We start from the raw sequence: 20,407 nt of genomic DNA, 5'->3' as shown, positions 1-20,407 counted from the left end.
TCGCCCGATCCATTGTTGGATTTTACCTGACAACGCCCTTCATATTCAATAACCTTGTGAGCCTTTCCTCTGATACATAATGCCTTTGGTAAATTGTATCCTCTGCTTTCTCAACCATGCTCTGCCTTCGAGCTTGAGTTAATTACTTCTAAAGATTCTAGTATATGATTCTGAGATGCCCCGATGGGTTGAACCTATGCCTTCCTTAATATGTGTGAACTCGGAAGTTTTCACGAGTCGTACTCATCTGGTATTTCACCAGGTAAAACTTTCAACACTAATGCTTTTATCAAAGCGAGAAGTGAATGGAAGGTTATACATTGAAGAAGTGGGAGTCGACCTTGAACCTTGCGTTCATGCCCATGGACACGATGTATAACTTATCATGGAAGCTGCTCGTAAAAATAGTTACCCCCTTGCTATAAGTTCATCTTGTATCCGTGGTTCGATCATTTATGATCGTGGTTTCCGACCATGTTCTCCTTTAAATACCATTTCTCGTGCAAGTTTAAGCACTTGTCTTCTGGAGAGTATTACCCCAGTCCAACCTCTACTTTGATTTGTCGTCGAGTATTACCCCCTGGTATCTCGAGATTATCTTGGAACTGCATAACTTCTTATGAGTTCTTCATCAAGTACTACATTCTCACTGATTACGGTTTTTTTTCATGGGCTTCGAGTTATTAAACACTCAAGGGCATCAATAACTGAATCGAGTCCGCGTCGCGATTAAACAACTCTTAGTAATCTCCTTTACTTGTGAGTTTGTACTCGATCATGTCATTCCTAGCCTGATCGGCTATATCATTAACGTGCTAAATCTTAACTGTGCTACCTGGTCCTTAATCCTGGAGCACAACCTTCGATGACGAGCTAAGCTTATGTCGATTTCCTCATCTTATCATTCCACTTTGAACAACAAGCTTGATTCTGAGTTGGTGTCTTATCCGTGGTTCAAATAATCGTTTGTTGCATCAGTCCTTTTACTTGATGTAGTGGAGGTTCGATTACTTCCCCCTGGAGCCTATCGACAAAATTTGTCGTGATCATCATCAACATTTTGACTCCTTCCAGGTTTCCAATTGAATTCATGATGAGGAATACCATCCTTGCCCTCGATGGTTTGTATTATCATCGGCCACTTTATTGCCTTCCCTCCATCACAAACTTGTTCGTGTTTTGTGTTGTACCTTGAGTTCCTTGCTGCCTAGCATTGTTCTTCTTTACCTTGAAATATTACCACCTTTTATGTCAAGAATGTGGTGAGAATTTCACCACCTCTTAAGAATTCTTGGTATAGTGATACTTCTCACCATCACCATTCTTTCTTGGTCCTCGTGTTGATTCCAACCGGGGTACAAACAAGTGAACGGTGCTGTTTGGATTCTGCACTTCTAGCAACCCTATTGCTTTGAAGTTAATGGTCGGCCGTTCATTCTTAGACTATTGATTATTGAATCACCATTCTGACATTGGTCGTGCAACCCGGCCCATATTTCGGGTGCACCTTTCAACCAATGTTTAATTGGGTTTGTTTCCTCGAGCATACCTCATTGTATCATTTGATCTGACAATGATCATCTCCTTGTTCACTTAATCGTGGGGATCCATCTTTTCGAAATCTCCATGAATTGTCGCTGAGTTCATCAACCACCCCTTCTTCCTCTCCTTGGTTAAATGGTGAACTCAAGAATCTTATGACGACTTCTCGTCAATTCGTGTCGCACCTTTTTATCTCAGGACCATGAGTCTGAGGTATCATGACACCAATCGGATCTGAATCTCGGTCAGATATGATGGTTGGGACAACTTTCCAGGAGTTATGTTGTTGGTCCTTTGATGACCCGGTAATATGATGTCATGCCTAGCACCCCCCTAGCTGGAGGACCTATCACTATAATTTATTTAGCAAGGATAACCATTCCTCCTAGAGGAAATTGTAGGACTTATTTTATAAGTTACTCCTGATGGATCATTTGTGTATCCAAAGTCTGGCCCTGGATTGAGACACCATATCATTGCTACCTGAAGCATGTCTGTGTTACTCCGATTTTCAATAAGAGCATTTGAAGCACAATGCTAAATTTTCTTTATCAACTATCCAAACACCGCTGTATGGGTAATGGCATGAAATTTCTCTCCCCTTTCCTAAAGGGTTTTCTATGTTATATCCCGTCATGAATATCATGCTCTGCTTGTCCTTGGGAAGGATATACCCCTGAATTATGTGTTTAAATTTCCCTTCCATTGTTCTATTTAACCTGATGATCACATTTTACTTTCCATTGGTTTGTTTGACCTTTCTTGTGATCTATATAATCTAAGCAGTAATAATTCACTGCTTATGTAAACACCTCGGTGTACAACTCTGCTAGTGAGACCCTGTTTCTATTGTTGATGACATTTCGGTATCCGCCGATGGATGAGAACTTTGCCTCTTGGCCCGCCTCGTTTCAACGAGCAGGAAAATGGTTCTCTTCGTCCCTCGCCCTTGGAACCAACGTTGTTGCCAACATAGCTGGCAAGCTATTCACTGACATGCCTCCCTGTCGCGGCTGTGCAAGATGTCACCACCCTTCCTACTTTCAACCCACATGATGGGCCCATAACCCACAGGTCCACTGGATTGAAACCTGACTCTCCTGCACCCCCCTGTTCCCAAGGTCGTTCCTCGCGTGTGGCCTCGTATGTAATTCACGAGCCATCTTCCGAGGGATCATCAAATCTGTTACCGGACACAATACTTATTCCCGATCGCTTTGAGCCCCTTTCACGCCCTGTTTCAGGCATCGAACGGTTGCCTGCTCGCTCGAAACTTCCCATGAAACCTCATTACCTTGCTCTCGATATTTTCTTAAGTTTCAATTCGAGAGTTACGTTCTGCCACCTTCCCCGATGTTATCGACCAGATAGTCAACCTTGTAGCGGTTCGTTCTCCCGGAATACCCCCCTTATTCTTTCGTAAGTACGACGGAGATCCCGAAGAAAGGATGACGACTTCATCATGATGACCTAAAGCAGAAAAATGAAGACATCAACGTAATGGATTGATCTCTTCGAGAAGAGCAAGCCAGGATGAGAAGACCCGCTAGATTCGTTACCAAACCTTCCCCCCTTTCACTACCTCTTAAATCTCGGGACGAGATTTCTTGTAGTGGAGGAGAATTGGGATGCCCGGATAATTAAGCTACAGTGGTCCCACGCTAATGGTGCCACGTCACCACGGTTACTGCTGCTAGTCTATTGTTAGATCAAAACCGGTCCAAAATTCAAATTCAAAGTTTGGTAAATAATAAAGATTTTCAAACATTAAAATAAAAATGTTCGGGTTGTACTAAATATTACATAGATAAATATGGTATAGTAAACACATTTTTATAAAATGTCTAAGTAATTTAAAATGAGTTAAAACAGACAAGAAAATAATTAAAAACAGGAAAATACAAAAGAGAAACCCCCACCCGTTGGGCCAACCGGCCCAGCTGGCCACCAGGCCGGCCAGGCCGGCCCACCCCGCACCCCCATATGCCTCCCCCCACTCCCCACTCGGTCCAGCCCGCATCCCCACCGACACTTTCCCCCCTCCCGAAAATATCTCTCCCCCCCTCCCCCGATTGGATCGGGATCGAGGGAGGAGACCACCGTCGCCGCCAGACCTCGTCGCCGCCGAATGCCGCCTCCTCATCCTCCTCCTCGCTGGTCCTCCCCGACCGCCGTCACGCCCGCTGCCCGTTGCCCTACTCCCCGCCGTGAGCGCCCCCCTTCCTTCCCCTTTCCCCGCGGTCTCCGCCCGCGCTCCGGCGCCACCGTCGCCCACGCCCTGCCGCGCCGGGCCGTCCCGCCCCCGACCCCTCCCCTCTCCCCCTCGCTCACTCAACGCGCCGTCCGGGCTCCGGCACACCCACGCCTCGGCGGCGCCCGCACGCGCCCACGCGGCCACAGCCGCGGCCCCGCACGGCCGCGCCCCCCCCCCTTACACGGGCCTCGTCCCGGTTCTCCCCGCCCGCGCGGCTCGCCGTCCGTGCCCGGTGCGCGACCGCACCCCCGGCCTCCTCTCCCTCCGGCGACGCCGGCCCCTCCCCGCTTCCCCGTGCTGCTCCCCTACCTCGGCCTCGCGCGAGCGCCCCCCCCCCCGGATCCCCGTCCCGCGCCGTTCGCCGCCTTAGCCGGTGCCCCGCTGCTGCGGTGGCCCCGTGCTCCCCGCCCCTCTCCGTCGACGCCCCGGCTCCGGCCGCTGCGGCCGGCGTCTTCCCTGGCCGGCACCCTGCTGCGCTGGGTCAGGGGCTCGTCCGCTAACGGGCGCCCTGTAGCCCCTTGCACCCGTGCGCCCATGCGCCCACACCCATTAAGGCCCCCTGTGGGCCAATGACAGTGGGGGCCCGCCCTGGAACGTTTTAGAAAAAAATAAATAAAATAAATAATAAAAATATATATTAAATAAATAAATAAATAAATAATAACTAAAATAATTAAAATATTAATTAATTAATTAAGTAATTAATTAAGTTAATTAATCCTGATTAGATTAACCTAATCACTAATTAAATTAACTAATCTGTAATTAACCTAAACAGAGAATGACAGGTGGGTCCCACTGGACCCACACGTCAGGTTAACCAGGTCAATGGTCAACGTTGACTGTTGACATCACTCTGATGTCATGCTGACGTCATCATTTACTATTCTGGATAATGTTGGATTAAATAATTAATTGAATTCCGGAAATTAATAAAATCTTTAGAAAATCATATCTTTTAATCCGTAACCCGGATTAAAATATTTTCAACATGAAAGTTGCTCAGAACGACGGGACGAATCCAAATACGCAGTCCGTTCGTCCGCCACACACCCCTAACCTATCGAACTCGCAACTTTCCCCCTCCGGCTCCTCTGCCCGAAAACACGAAACACCGGGGATATTTTCTCGGATGTTTCCCCCCTTAACCGGTACCACCTCATACCACGTTAGGGCACGCCTAGCATCGTTACTTGTCTTGTCATGCATCGATATGCATCTGTTTACATGGTATTCATTGTTTCTTCCCCCTCTTCTCTCCGGTAGACTACGAGACCGACGCTGCTGCTGCCCAGTTCGACTACGGAGTTGACGACCCCTCTCTCTTGCCAGAGCAACCAGGCAAGCCCCCCCTTGATCACCAGATAGCGCCTATTCTACTCTATACTGCTTGCATTAGAGTAGTGTAGCATGTTACTGCTTTCTGTTATACCTATCCTGATGCATAGCCTGTCCTTGTTACTACTGTTGTTACCTTTACCTGCATTCCTATATGCTTAGTATAGGATGCTAGTATTTTCATCTGTGGCCCTACATTCTTGTCCGTCTGCTGTGCTATACTATCGGGCCGTGATCACTCGGGAGGTGATCATGGGTATATACTATATACGTTATACATGATACATGTGGTGACCAAAGACGGGTCGGCTGGTGGAGCACCCGCGAGTGGATTTTTGTGGCGGAGCGACAGGGCAGGTTGAGACCGCCTAGGAGAGAGGTGGGCCTGGCCCTGTTCGGCGTTCGCGGATATTTAACACGCTTAACGAGATCTTGGTATTTGATCTGAGTTGGCTACGAGCCTATACGCACTAACCAACTACGTGGGAAAGATATGGGCACTCGGCGTCGTGGTATCAGCCGAAGCACTTCGTGACGTCAGCGACTGAGCGGCGCGCGCCGAATTGGACTGGAACGCCACTAGGCTAGGTCTGCTTTCGGCCGCCCACGCAACGTGCAGGTGTGTTCAGGGTGATGGGCCCAGACCCCTGGGCGCCTAGGTTTAGACCGGCGTGCTGACCTCTCTATTGAGCCTAGGTGGGGCTGCGACGTGTTGATCTTCCGCGGCCGGGCATGACCCAGGAAAGTGTGTCCGGCCAAATGGGATCAAGCGTGTTGGGTAAGTTGGTGCACCCCTGCAGGGAAGTTGATCTATTCGAATAGCCGTGATCTTCGGTAACAGGACGACTTGGAGTTCTACCTTGACCTTATGACAACTAGAACCGGATACTTAATAAAACACACCCTTCCAAGTGCCAGATACAACCGGTGGTCGCTCTCTCTCAGGGCATTGAGGAGGGGATCGCCGGGTAGGATTATGCTATGCGATGCGACTGGAGATGCTACTTGGAGATGCTACTTGGAGGACTTCAGTCTACTCTCTTCTACATGCTGCAAGACGGAGGCTGCCAGAAGCGTAGTCTTCGACAGGATTAGCTATCTCCCTCTTATTCTGGCGTTCTGCAGTTCAGTCCACTGATATGGCCTCCTTACACATATACCCATGCATATGTAGTGTAGTTCCTTGCTTGCGAGTACTTTGGATGAGTACTCACGGTTGCTTTCTCCCCCCTTTTCCCCCTTTCCTTTCTTCCTGGTTGCCACAACCAGATGCTGGAGCCCTGGAGCCAGACGCCACCGTCGACGACGACTACTACTACACCGGAGGTGCCTACTACTACGTGCAGCCCGTTGACGACGACCAGGAGTAGTTAGGAGGATCCCAGGCAGGAGGCCTGCGCCTCTTTCGATCTGTATCCCAGTTTGTGCTAGCCTTCTTAAGGCAAACTTGTTTAACTTATGCATGTGCTCAGATATTGTTGCTTCCGCTGGCTCGTCTATGATCGAGCACTTGTATTCGAGCCCTCGAGGCCCCTGGCTTGTATTATGATGCTTGTATGACTTATTTTATTTGTAGAGTTGTGTTGTGATATCTTCCCGTGAGTCCCTGATCTTGATCGTACATGTTTGCGTGTATGATTAGTGTATGATTGAATCGGGGGCGTCACACTATCACAAGCTCTCACGGTCAACGAAGGATATTCCTTCTCCCAGGAAGACCCGATCAGACTCGGAATCCCGGTTACAAGACATTTCGACAATGGTAAAACAAGACCAGCAAAGCCGCCCGATGTGCCGACATCCTGATAGGAGCTGCACATATCTCGTTCTCAGGGCAACACCGGATTGTCCAAACTTTCGGTATGCCAGCCTAGAGTTTCCCCTGGTGGCCACCGGTGTCTGACAGGTTCGGACCAACACTTAGACAAGCACTAACCCCGGGGGGGGGGTAAAATAAAGATGACCCTTGAGTCTGCAGAACCCAAGGGAAGGTGATAGGTTGTTAGGCAAATGTAAAACCAAGGTTGGGCCTTGCTGAAGGAGTTTTATTCAAAGCGAACTGTCAAGGGGTCCCCATAACACCCAACCGTGTAAGGAACGCAAATCAAGGAACATAACACCGGTATGACGGAAACTAGGGCGGCAAGAGTGGAACAAAACACCAGGCATAAGGCCGAGCCTTCCACCCTTTACCAAGTATATAGATGCATTAAGTAAACAAGATATAATAATGATATCCCAACAAAATCCATGTTCCAACATGGAACAAACTTCATCTCCACCTGCAACTAGCAACACTATAAAAAGGGCTGAGCAAAGCGGTAACATAGCCAAACAATGGTTTGCTAGGAAAGGTGGGTTAGAGGCTTGACATGGCAATATGGGAGGCATGATATAGCAAGTGGTAGGTATCGCGGCATAGCAATAGAGCGAACAACTAGCAAGCAAAGATAAAAGTGATTTTGAGGATATGGTCATCTTGCCTGAGATCCCGCAAGGAAGAAGAACGAGTCCATGAAGAAGACAAACGGACGAAATCGAACGGATCCTCACAAGTCCGGAACAAAACCGAAGCTAACGAGAGAAGCAACCCGGAAAGAAGCATGCAACAAAGTAAACCACCATCACATAAACATGGCATGATGCACAATCAAGTATGATGCATGTCCGGTTTAAATATGCATGGCATGGAAAGGAGCATCAAACAAAACTACAAGTTAAGTGGAGCCCAATATGCAACGAGTTGCATATTGACGGAACACCACATCAATTATTTAGTTCACTCCCGGTTAGGTACTCAACAATATTAAATGTTGGTTAACATGGCAAGAGGTGAAGCATAAGTAAACTAAACATTTAGGCAAGTTTAAATGAGGCCAGAAATAGCAAGCAACAATTCCGGGAAATCCCCATATGCATTTAGCAATTGAAGCAAACAACAATTTAAACATTCTTGATGTTGTTATCATGATGCAGATGACATTTGCAAGTTTTATGCAAAGATTATGAAAATTTTGATAAGAGCATTATGAAGCATTCGTCATCGCTCACGGGGATACCGGTGCAAAAGGAAAAGTGACAAAAGCGTGTCATGCAAGGATGGTGGGGTGCTCTCGGATACCGGGTGTCCCACATGACGGTGGCAAGGCAAAAGAGGGGCTTCGTGCAACGAACAACTCCGATACGGAGCAAACACGGGCATCTCATACACCACACATGCATTCGTCCACGGGCGGTCGTTCTCAGCGGTATACCTTTAAAGCATGCAAACGGGACGGTTCGAGTTCGTCGAGGGAAGTATAGGAAGTAGCCGTTCCCACGATGGTAGTAGAAGTAGTGGTACTATCGGTCCTCGACGGTAGTGGTACTATCGATCCTAGGCGATGGTAGTGGTACTTGGTGAATCCAAGTTCTTCGCAGGTCGTCATCGAACTTGGTCAAAAAAAACACGGCGAGGGTAGACGTTCACTCGACAGTCTTTGGCAATGGTCGTCGCACACGGTTCGTAGACGTTCGGGTCTTCCGTAGAGGTACTCGATGCATCCCGGATGTGTAGTCGTACACGCACGTAGATGAACTTGACGAATCCGAACTCTTCGAGGGTAGTTGTGGTGCTCGTTCATGTAGTAGTCGTACACGTGTCTTCGGCGAGAGTCTCGGCAGAGGTACTTGACGTCCACGGGTGCATTGGGGTCTTCGAACTTGCCGGCGGTGTCAGTCTCCTCGGGTCAAACCTGATGTACAAGGGCCAGAGTGGCCGGCAGTGGCAGGATGAAGGCACGGAGGCCTACGGCTGGTCACGGTCAGCTGCGGGTTGCAGGGCACGACAAAGGGCCTGAACCGGCCGGAGTCGGGACGAAGGCGAGCTCCGGCGACGGGACTTGGCGGGGGGGCCGACGCCAGGAGTCGGCGCGGCATCGGGCGTGGCGGCGAAGAGCAGAGGAGGCGAAGCCACGGACACAGAGGACCGTGCGGTGTGGAGCAGAGACGAGTAGAAGGAGCGGCAGGAGGAAGGCCGGCGTCGGGGAGGCAGGCACTCCGGCGAGGTCGGACGCGGGTGCCAGGGAAGCAGGCGAGCGGCTAGCAGCATTCCAGCCACGCGGTGCAGGGGGTGAAGAAGACGACGCGGGGCAGCGGCCTGGATGACGACGGGGAGGCGCACGGGATGGAGGAAGGAGAGGCCGGCCGGGGACGAAGGTAAGGGCGCCGTCCCTCTATGTGTGCGCGGGAGGCCGGTCCGGGCGCCATGGCGAGACGGCGGCGCAGAGGGGGCTCGCCTGAAGGGCATCTGGCGCGGGCGCTATCGGGAGAAGGACGAGGGGGATCGGGCGCGATGCGTGGTCTCTGGGGGTGGTGGCGCGAGGGAGAAGGTGAGGGAGAGACGAGGGGATCGAGCGATGTGAGGCTAGGGTTACATAGGGGCGCGGCTGGGCCTTAGAGGCCGGCCCAGTAGAGAAGGGAGTGGCCAGAGGCCTGGCTGCTGGGCGGGAAAAGATGGCCTAGGTGGGCCGGCATGGTGGGAGGCCCAAGTGGCCAGCGGCGCATGCTCTCTCTCTCTCCCCTCACGTTCCCTTTAGCAGAAAAGAAAAAGAGAGAGGAAAATAAGGAGAGGTTAGGAAAAGATTTACGTATGGGGGTAATTTTTCCCTGACACATAAAACTATGCTTGTTCCGAGAAAATTAGAAGTGGCAACATCGAAAGATATGAATTCAAACTCATTTGAATTTAATCGAATGGTTTGAACTAGGACTAGGGTTTTGAAGTGCCCAGAAATGTTGAGAATTTAGGTGGAGCTCGGGAAAGTGACGAAGAATTTATAGGAAAAGTTTCGGGACCAAACTTGAAGCAGAAAAAGACATGTGATTATTTGCAAGTGTGTCACAGTAATTCCACATCCATGGAATACTTTATAATAGATCCCTAATATCGGGAGGATATGTTATAAAGAGAAGTCACCCTTCCCTCGGTTTAACTGGACCGAAAATCCATGCAATTTATTTAAGTGAGTTTTAGTTGGCTTTGAGAAAAATGATGTCATGATGACATGATGCAATGAACATGATGCAATGATGAATGCAACAAGCAAAAACAAATCACACCATGAATCTCAGAAACCATGGAAGGCATTTGAAGCTTCGATCTTGGGGCGTCACAACACTCCACCACTACGAGAGGATCTCGTGCCGAGATCTAGGATGGCACCGGAGGGAAAGCGGAAGAGGAAGAGAAGAGGTAAAACTAAGTTGCTTCTTTGACAAACGAGTGAAACCAAAGAACCTTGAAAGGTTAAACCATTTCGAGAAAATAATACAACGGAGATGAACGAAGTTGAAAACACCCGTTAAAAAAGAGGAACAAGGAAGAACAAATTTGGACAGCACTCCGGTTGAAAAGTGATATGAAACTTGATAAGATGAAAAGAACTTGAAGAGATGACACAACACTTCGGTTAAATGGATAAGCATGAAAAGAACACGATCCTCACCATTCGAGATGATGAGAGAAAAGAGCAACATCACAATGCCTCCGGATGAAGGAATAGAAGGTAGATCATCGGAACAAAAGAACAGAGAAGAAAAAATGACAGCTTCTACCACAAATGAGTTTGGAAGCACCCTTCCAAGAAGGTTATAACGGAGTTGTTGGAAACCAACAACGAAAAGAGTAAGCTTGTTGTGGGATTATGGAAAACATCTCAAAATCTTGAGGTACAATCCTGCCACTAACGGAAACGACAGATTGGATTGATATGAACAAGGAGATGACAACTCCTTTCGCCGAGAGGATAGGAGAAAAACTTGGATCATTGATAGACACCACAATAAGCAACATTCCTTAGGGAAGGATTTAGGTGAAATATAACCCAAGATAACTCCAATGAAGAGGTTGACGGGTTGCAAAGCATCTCCTGAAGGAAGAGAAAAAAATGGGTTTAAAATATCTCATTCTTAAACAACTTGTGAATCAAGAAGCACAAAGAAATTGTCAAGAATGACACCACCTCAAATGATACGGTAGAAAGAATTGCACTTCGGAATGCAAGATGAAGAATACTTGAGCTCCTCTAAAAAGAAGCTCCATGAACACTTCCAGAAGGAATTAAATCCTTGATGAACCATCATGTAGAGCCTCCATGAAGGATGAAAAGAATAAGGTTGAAGCCTTGCAATGATTAGATGGATCTTCGTGATGATGAGAGCTTGGAACTCCGGGAAAAGAAAAGATGAAACAATTGAAAACGAGAATTTATTCATCATGAACACATTCCGAAGGAAGGGAATTGATCACTTGGATGAAAGAATAATAAGAATTATGTTATGCGTATCCTTCATCAATTTAAATTGATGACAAGCAACGTATTTGGCATACTACTTATTCTCGTAGAAAGGGTGAAGATTGGTATAGCGCAAACTTGGGAAGGTCTTCAACGAACCATCGGTAGGATTTGGAAACAACAAATGAATTGATATGATAACGAAGGAAGAGAAATCTTGAATGAACCATCGTAAGAATTGAAAATGAGAGTAGCAAAGGCACAAATCACTGGGTAGAATTGGAAAAACAAATGAAGATACTTGAGGGATTTTAGATACAAGTGAAACGAAGAGATCATGAACTGACTAGAAAATACTTGAGCGATGCACCGGTAAGATTTTGAGAATGAGAGCTGAAAGCTGAGAATGAATAAACCCAAAATGATGGCCTTTGGAGAATCAAACTGAAAAGACTCCTGAATTGCTCCGGATGGTTGAAAAGAATTCTCACAATCAAAACAATTATGAGAGGATGGCATCAAGCTAGAATCATGAATCTTTGAGAGAACAGATAAGATTTGGAGGAAAACTATTCTTCGGTCTTCAAAATCCGAGAATGACGACGAGAGATAGAAAGGTTGAATCAACGATGCAAAGAATTTGAAAGATCTTGGAGAAAGCATTTGACTAATGGTAATTCATTCTTACGTCAAACTTCAAAAAGAATTTGAGAATACCTCCGGAAAACTAGAAGAGTCAGATAAGACCATGGGAAAAGACCTGTGGGTTAGGGCCCACTCAAGAGAAAACACCGTTGAACGATTACTTGAAAAGGAGATTGCACCGGTTGAATTAAACGACTTGAGTGAGATAACAACCTCGAAATAGGTTGAACGGATCTTGAATGACAAGACAAGCCTTCTGAGATATCTTCAGCACTCCGGAACAAATGAATAGTGAGAGGTGAAAGATTAAGAGGTGCAACGGCATGGGAAAACATTTGAAACAAGGAAAGGATAAGATCAACACCGAAAGCTTGATTTGAATCCACCGGAGAAGATAAAAGAAACGAAGAATGTTGAACTTGAAGCTCCGTTAGTATCTTCCTAAGAATCACCGGATAAGAACATTGACGAAAAAGAATGGAGAGACTTCCCATCAATAAAATGATACTTGATTAAGAAACCCAAGTCCTTGAAGAAACAAGGGTGGGAGGGTGGGAAAACAAAGGAAACTTGGGACGGATGAAACAAACAATGTTGGGAAAACTAAGAGGTGACCTTGCGAATGCTGAAAATGATCGGATCCACTTGGAGAGAAAACACGCCGGTTGAAAAGGATTGACATGACAACCTCGATGATCAAGAAGGATTGATATTCACATAGAAATGTGAGAACACCACTTAGGAAAAGTATGGAATCAACACTTGACATTGAAGCAACTCGAATACCTCAATCAAAACAAAACAAAGGATTGGCTTGCAGAATAAGCCGGAAACAAACATATGATAGATCCCATATCGTATCATGCGTCTGTTGGAAAGATATCCTACGATATACTTGAATTCCCACTTATAAACTCCCAAAACTTTCTGGTTATGCAATCAGGTGTTGGGGATACAGGGGAAGCATAATATCTCACCCAAAACTAGCAAATCCTACATCCAGCTGTATCCATCCTTCAACACATAACAAAGAAACCTTCGAAAATCATGTACCTCAACCTTCGAAAAGCATCCATTATACGAGTTATGGAAATACTCCCAAACTCCCGCCCCAGTACTGGGTGACGTCGAGGTTATCTCACCAACAACTGCATAAAAGAGATTTTCGATGTCGGTGAACTCAGGTATTCCAGAACTGCAATGATAAAATTGTGATGACAACACCTTGGAGCTCAACTCCCCGGGACACTGCCACAACCCCTAAATGCCAGGAGGCACCAAGAACAATGTTCTCGTCACAAAACCATCGAAACGATTCCAAGATACCCGCGTGATCCTAAAAGAAATTTCGTGAAATTTGAGAAGAGAAGAGTCAAAACTCTACGTCAGGAGGCCTCACCAGAGCGTTGAAGGAACTGAGGAGTAAAAGAATCCTACTCTTCGATATATATAATCCTATAAGACTCAAAACATTTTTCTAGACTCAACAACATCAGTGATTCGATCAAGAAGGGGGCTCCTAAGTCAGGGAAGGCTCTGATTACCAACTTGTAACACCCACGATGCGGCTATATATCCCACGTGTCGGAGCACGACTTAGAGGCATAGCTGCATGGTAGGCATGTCGCAAGAGGGGTAATCTTTACACATCCCATGTACTGAATAAGAAAGGGATAAAGAGTTGGCTTACAATCGCCACTTCACACAATACATAAATATATCATACATCATCCAGAATACAATCAAGGTCCGACTATGGAACCAAAATAAAGAAAGACAACCCCAAATGCTAGATCCCCGATCGTCCCAACTGGGCTCCACTACTGATCAACAGGAAACAAAACAAAACAACGATCAAGATCTTCATCGAGCTCCCAGTTGAGCTCGGTTGCGTCACCTGCACTGGTATCATCGGCACCTGCAACTGTTTGGAAGTATCTGTGAGTCACGAGGACTCAGCAATCTCACACCCGCGAGATCAAGACTATTTAAGCTTATGGGTAGGAAAGGGTATTAAGGTGGAGCTGCAGCAAGCACTAGCATATATGGTGGCTAACTTACGCAAAAGAGAGCGAGAAGAGAGGCAACACACGGTCGTGAACTAGAAGTGATCCTGAAACCACTTACGTTCAAGCATAACACAAGAACCGTGTTCACTTCCCGGACTCCACCGAAAAGAGACCATCACGGCTACACACGCGATTGATGCGTTTTAATTAAGTTAAGGTTCAAGTTCTCTACAACCGGACACTAACAAATTCCCATCTGCCCATAACCGCGGGCATGACTTTCGAAAGTTCAAAACCCTGCAGGGGTGTCCAAACTTAGCCCATCACAAGCTCTCACAGTCAACGAAGGATATTCCTTCTCCCAGGAAGACCCGATCAGACTTGGAATCCCGGTTACAAGACATTTCGACAATGGTAAAACCAGACAGGCAAAGCCACCCGATGTGTCGACATCCTGATAGGAGCTGCACATATCTCGTTCTCAGGGCAACACCGGATTTTCCAAACTTTCGGTAGGCCAGCCCAGAGTTGCCCCTGGTGGCCACCGGCGGCTGACAGGTTCGGACCAACACTTAGACAAGCACTGGCCCGGGGGGGGGGGGGTTATAATAAAGATGACCCTTGAGTCTGCAGAACCCAAGGGAAGGTGATAGGTTGTTAGGCAAATGTAAAACCAAGGTTGGGCCTTGCTGGAGGAGTTTTATTCAAAGCGAACTGTCAAGGGGTCCCCATAACACCCAACCATGTAAGGAACGCAAATCAAGGAACATAACACCGGTATGACGAAACTAGGGCGGCAAGAGTGGAACGAAACACCGGGCATAAGGCCGAGCCTTCCACCCTTTACCAAGTATATAGATGCATTAAGTAAACAAGATATAATAATGATATCCCAACAAAATCCATGTTCCAACATGGAACAAACTTTATCTCCACCTGCAACTAGCAACGCTATAAGAGGGGCTGAGCAAAGCGGTAACATAGCCAAACAACGATTTGCTAGGAAAGGTGGGTTAGAGGCTTGACATGGCAATATGGGAGGCATGATATAGCAAGTGGTAGGTATCGCGGCATAGCAATAGAGCGAACAACTAGCAAGCAAAGATAGAAGTGATTTCGAGGGTATGGTCATCTTGCCTGAGATCCCGCAAGGAAGAAGAACGAGTCCATGAAGAAGACAAATGGACGAAATCGAACGGATCCTCACAACTCCGGAACGAAACCGAAGCTAACGAGAGAAGCAACCCGGAAAGAAGCAGGCAACAAAGTAAACCACCATCACATAAACATGGCATGATGCACAATCAAGTATGATGCATGTCTGGTTTAAATATGCATGGCATGGCAAGGAGCATCAAACAAAACTACAAGTTAAGTGGAGCCCAATATGCAACGAGTTGCATATTGATGGAACACCACATCAATTATTTAGTTCACTCCCGGTTAGGTACTCAACAATATTAAATGTTGGTCAACATGGCAAGAGGTGAAGCATAAGTAAACTAAACCTTTAGGAAGGTTTAAATGAGGCTGGAAATAGCAAGCAACAATTCCAGTAAATCCCCATATGCATTTAGCAATTGAAGCAACAACAATTTAAACATTCTTGATGTTGTTATCATGATGCGGATGACATTTGCAAGTTTTATGCTAAGATTATGAAAAAGTTGATAAGAGCATTATGAAGCATTTGTCATCATGGCGGAAACGAAAGGTGTGCCACGGCAACGAATCCGAAAATGATGCCACGGCAACATATCGGCTGATCCGGTAGCTCACAGGGATACCGGTGCAAAAGGAAAAGTGACAGAAGCGTGTCATGCAAGGATGGTGGGGTGCTCCCGGATACCGGGTGTCCCACATGACGGTGGCAAGGCAAAAGAGGGGCTTCGTGCAACGAACAACTCCGACACGGAGCAAACACGGGCATCTCATACACCACACATGCATTCGTCCATGGGTGGTCGTTCTCGGTGGTATACCTTTAAAGCATGCAAACGGGACAGTTCGAGTTTGTCGAGGGAAGTAAAGGAAGTAGTCGTTCCCGCGATGGTAGTACAAGTAGTGGTACTATCGGTCCTCGACGGTAGTGGTACTATCGATCCTCGGCGATGGTAGTGGTACTTGGTGAATCCGAGTTCTTCGCAGGTCGTCATTGAACTTGGTCAAAAAAACACGGTGTGGGTAGACGTTCACTCGACAGTCTTCGGCAACGGTTGTCACACACAGTTCATAGACATTAGGGTCTTCCGTAGAGGTACTCGACGCATCCCGGATGTGTAGTCGTACACGCACGTAGATGAACTTGACGAATCCGAACTCTTCGAGGGTCGTCGTGGTGCTCATTCATGTAGTAGTCGTACACGTGTCTTCGGCGGGAGTCTTCGGCAAAGGTACTTGACGTCCACGGGTGCATTGGGGTCTTCGGACTTGCCGGCAGTGTCAGTCTCCTCGGGTCAAACCTAATGTACAAGGGCCAGAGTGGCCGGCAGTGGCAGAATGAAGGCACGAAGGCCTACGGCTGGTCACGGTCAGCTGCAGGATGTAGGGCACAACAAAGGGCCTGAACCGGCCAGAGTCGGGACGAAGGAGAGCTCTGGCAACGGGACTTGGCGGCGGGGCCGGCGCCAGGAGTCGGCGCGGCATCGGGCGTGCGGGCGAAGAGCAGAGGAGCCGAAGCCATGGACGCAGAGGACCGTGCGGTGTGGAGCAGAGACGAGTAGAAGGAGTGGCAGGAGGATGGCCGACATCAGGGAGGCATGCACTCTGGCGAGGTCGGACGCGGGTGCCAGGGAAGCAGGCGAGCGGCTAGCAGCATTCCAGCCACGCGGTGCACGGGGTGAAGAAGACGGCGCGGGGCAGCGGCCTGCAGGACGACGGGGAGGCGCACGGGACGGAGGAAGGAGAGGCCGGCCGGGGATGAAGGCAAGGCCGCCGTCCCTCTATGTGTGCACGGGAGGCCTGTACGGGCGCCATGGCGAGACGACGACGCAGAGGGGGCTCGCCTGAAGGGCATCTGGCGCGGGCGCTATTGGGAGAAGGACGAGGGGGATCGGGTGCGATGCATGGTCTCTGGGGGTGGCGGCGCGAGGGATAAGGTGAGGGAGAGACGAGGGGATCGAGCGATGTGAGGCTAGGGTTACATAGGGGCGCGGCTGGGCCTTAAAGGCCGGCCCAGTAGAGAAGGGAGTGGCTAGAGGCCTGGCTGCTGGGCGGGAAAAGATGGCCTAGGTGGGCCGGCTTGGTGGGAGGCCCAAGTGGCCAGCGGCGCATGCTCTCTCTCTCCCCTCATGTTTCCTTTAGTAGAAAAGAAAGAGAGAGAGGAAAATAAGGAGAGGTTAAGAAAATATTTACGCATGGGGGTAATTTTTCCTGGACACATAAAATTATGCTTGTTCCGAGAAAATTAGAAGTGGCAAGATCGGAAGATATGAATTCAAACTCATTTGAATTTAATCAAATGGTCTGAACTAGGACTAGGGTTTTGAAGTGCCCAGAAATGTTGAGAATTTAGGTGGAGCTCAGGAAAGTGACGAAATAATTTATAGGAAAAGTTTCGGGACCAAACTTGAAGCGGAAAAAGACATGTGATTATTTGCAAGTGTGTCACGGTAATTCCACATCCATGGAATACTTTATAATAGCTCCCTAATATCAGGAGGATATGTTATAAAGAGAAGTCACCCTTCCCTCGGTTTAAATGGATAGAAGATCCATGCAATTTATTTAAGTGAGTTTTAGTTAGCTTTGAGAAAAATGATGGCATGATGACATGATGCAATGCACATGATGCAATGATGAATGCAACAAGCAAAAACAAATCACACCACGAATCTCGGAAACCATGGAAGGCATCTGAAGCTCTGGTCTTGGGGCGTCACAAACAGGGCCTCGTCACCGCACTTCCAAGTGGTAGTACCGCATGCCTATGCGGTAGTACCGTGAGTGTGTGCGGTAGTACCGCATGTCGTGGGATGGTTAAGTGGGTAACGGTTGGATCTTTCCTCTCACTATATAAGGGGGTCTTCTTCCCCAAGTTGACCACCTCTTCCCTCCCCAAGCTCCATTATTTCTCAAAGCTCCATTTCGACCGATCTCTCTCCTAGCCAATCAAACTTGTTGATTTTCTTGGGATTGGTTGAGAAGGCCCAAATCTACACTTCCACCAAGAGAAATTTGATTCCCCCACTAATCCCTTGCGGATCTTGTTACTCTTGGGTGTTTGAGCACCCTAGACGGTTGTGGTCACTGCGAGCCATATTCCATTGTGGTGGAGCTTCGTGGTGTCGTTGGGAGCCTCCAATTAAGTTGTGGAGATTGCCCCAACCTTGTTTGTAAAGGTTCGGTCGCCGCCTCCAAGGGCACCAATAGTGGAATCATGGCATCTCGCATTGTGTGAGGGCGTGAGGAGAATACAGTGGCCCTAGTGGCTTCTTGGGGAGCATTGTGCCTCCACACCGCTCCAACGGAGACGCACTTCCTCTCAAAGGGAAGGAACTTCGGTTACACATCCTCGTCTCCACCTGCTCCACTCTTGGTTATCTCTTACCTTTACTTGTGCAAGCTTATTTTGTGTTGTATCCCTTGCTTGCTTGTGTGCTTGTTGTTGTTGCATCATATAGGTTGCTCACCTAGTTGCATATCTAGACAACCTACTTTGATGCAAAGTTTAAATTGGTAAAGAAAAGCTAAACATTGTTAGTTGCCTATTCACCCCCTCTAGTCAACTATATCGATCCTTTCAATTGGTATCAGATCCTCGTCTCTTTATTAAGGACTTTACCATCCGAAGAGTATGGTTGACACCGTAGACGGTGAGGAGGAGTTCATTTATCTAGTGGTAGAAGTGGAAATGGTATCTTTGCCCATGTTGAGCCTCCAATTACTTATGGAGTACCAGTTCCCTCCACTCATTTGAATCATGTTGGTCCTCCTCCTAAGTTTGTGAAAAATAAGGATTTTGCCTCTTGGGTCTATCGCTTTAAATGTCATTTAAATCATAGTAATACTAATCTTTGGAGAATCATTGAGCAAGGTTTCTACCCGCATGACCCAAGCAACTTCACTCCTAGAGAAGCCGCGGATAATCAATTCAACGAGTCCGCTCTCTTCATCATCCAAGATGCAATTCCACCTGAAGATATTGCGCATCTCCGACCCTTCGCCGTGGCCAAGGAAGCATGGCAACATGTTGTTTCCATTTACAAGGGAAGCGCAAGCATTCAATGCTCCAACTATGAAGTGGTGCAAGATGAAGCCGATGAGTTTGCGATGAATGAAAATGAAGAACCTCGTGAGCTCTACCGGAGATTAACCAATCTCGCGGTGTCACTTCGAGATCATGGGAGCAAGGATAAGATGACAATTGGATCAAGCGCAAGTTTCTCAAGGCCATGGTGCCCTACCATAAGGCCATGTCATCCGTCATCCATCAAAGGCCGGACTTCCATACCTTGTCCTCAAGTGAAGTGTTGGATGAGTTTGCCGCTATGAGAATCTTGGACAAGACCGCTGACAATGAAGTATTGCATTCTCAATGGGTAAATAAACCCAACCTTGCTTTGAAGGCCAAGGCTAGTGTGGAAGAAGAGGATGAAGAGGAAGAAGAGGAGAGTAACCCCGAAGACACAAAATATGCTTATCGTGAGTACATGGCTCTTGCTTCAAGGAAATTTTGGAGCAAGAAGAACTCAAGGCCCAACTTCAACAAGAACAACTCAAGTGGCGCCAAGGGCAAGCAACGTATGAGGACATGCTATAATTGTGGCAACGTGTGCCACTTTATTGCGGAGTGCCCTTATGAGAAGAGGGAAGACAATGGCGACAAGCTAATCCGAAAAGACAAGGCCAAGTCCTTCCCCAACAAGATCAACTTCACCAAGAAGACTCCTCCCAAGGGGTTGGTGGCACAAGAAGAGTACAATGAGGATGAGGATGATGATGAAGATGGTGAAACAGTTTCCATGTCCTCCGTGGCCATTGCCACAACTCCACGGGTGTCCCTCTTTGATTCACCCAACAAGAACATCACCGCCAAGTGCCTCATGGCCAAAGCCACCAACAAGGTAACCCCCAACATCAAAACCACCATCACTACTAATCCCTCTTTGATGGATTGCATTGATGAAAGTGAGGGGTCTAATGAGGAAGAAAATGAATTTGAGTCTTTTATGAGTAAGCTCAAGGGTAAATCCAAGAAGCACTTTGTTGCTCTCTTGGAACAACTTGGTGAAGCCAATGACATGATCGAGGCTCACAAAGAAACCATGTCTAAGATGGAGGGGCATAGTCGTGACTATGCCAATGAGATATCAGACCTCTCTAATGCGCTTGAGGAAGAGCGT

Source organism: Triticum aestivum, chromosome 3A (genome assembly GCF_018294505.1).
Source record: "Triticum aestivum cultivar Chinese Spring chromosome 3A, IWGSC CS RefSeq v2.1, whole genome shotgun sequence".
NCBI lineage: Eukaryota > Viridiplantae > Streptophyta > Magnoliopsida > Poales > Poaceae > Triticum > Triticum aestivum.
This window is presented reverse-complemented; position numbering follows the sequence as displayed.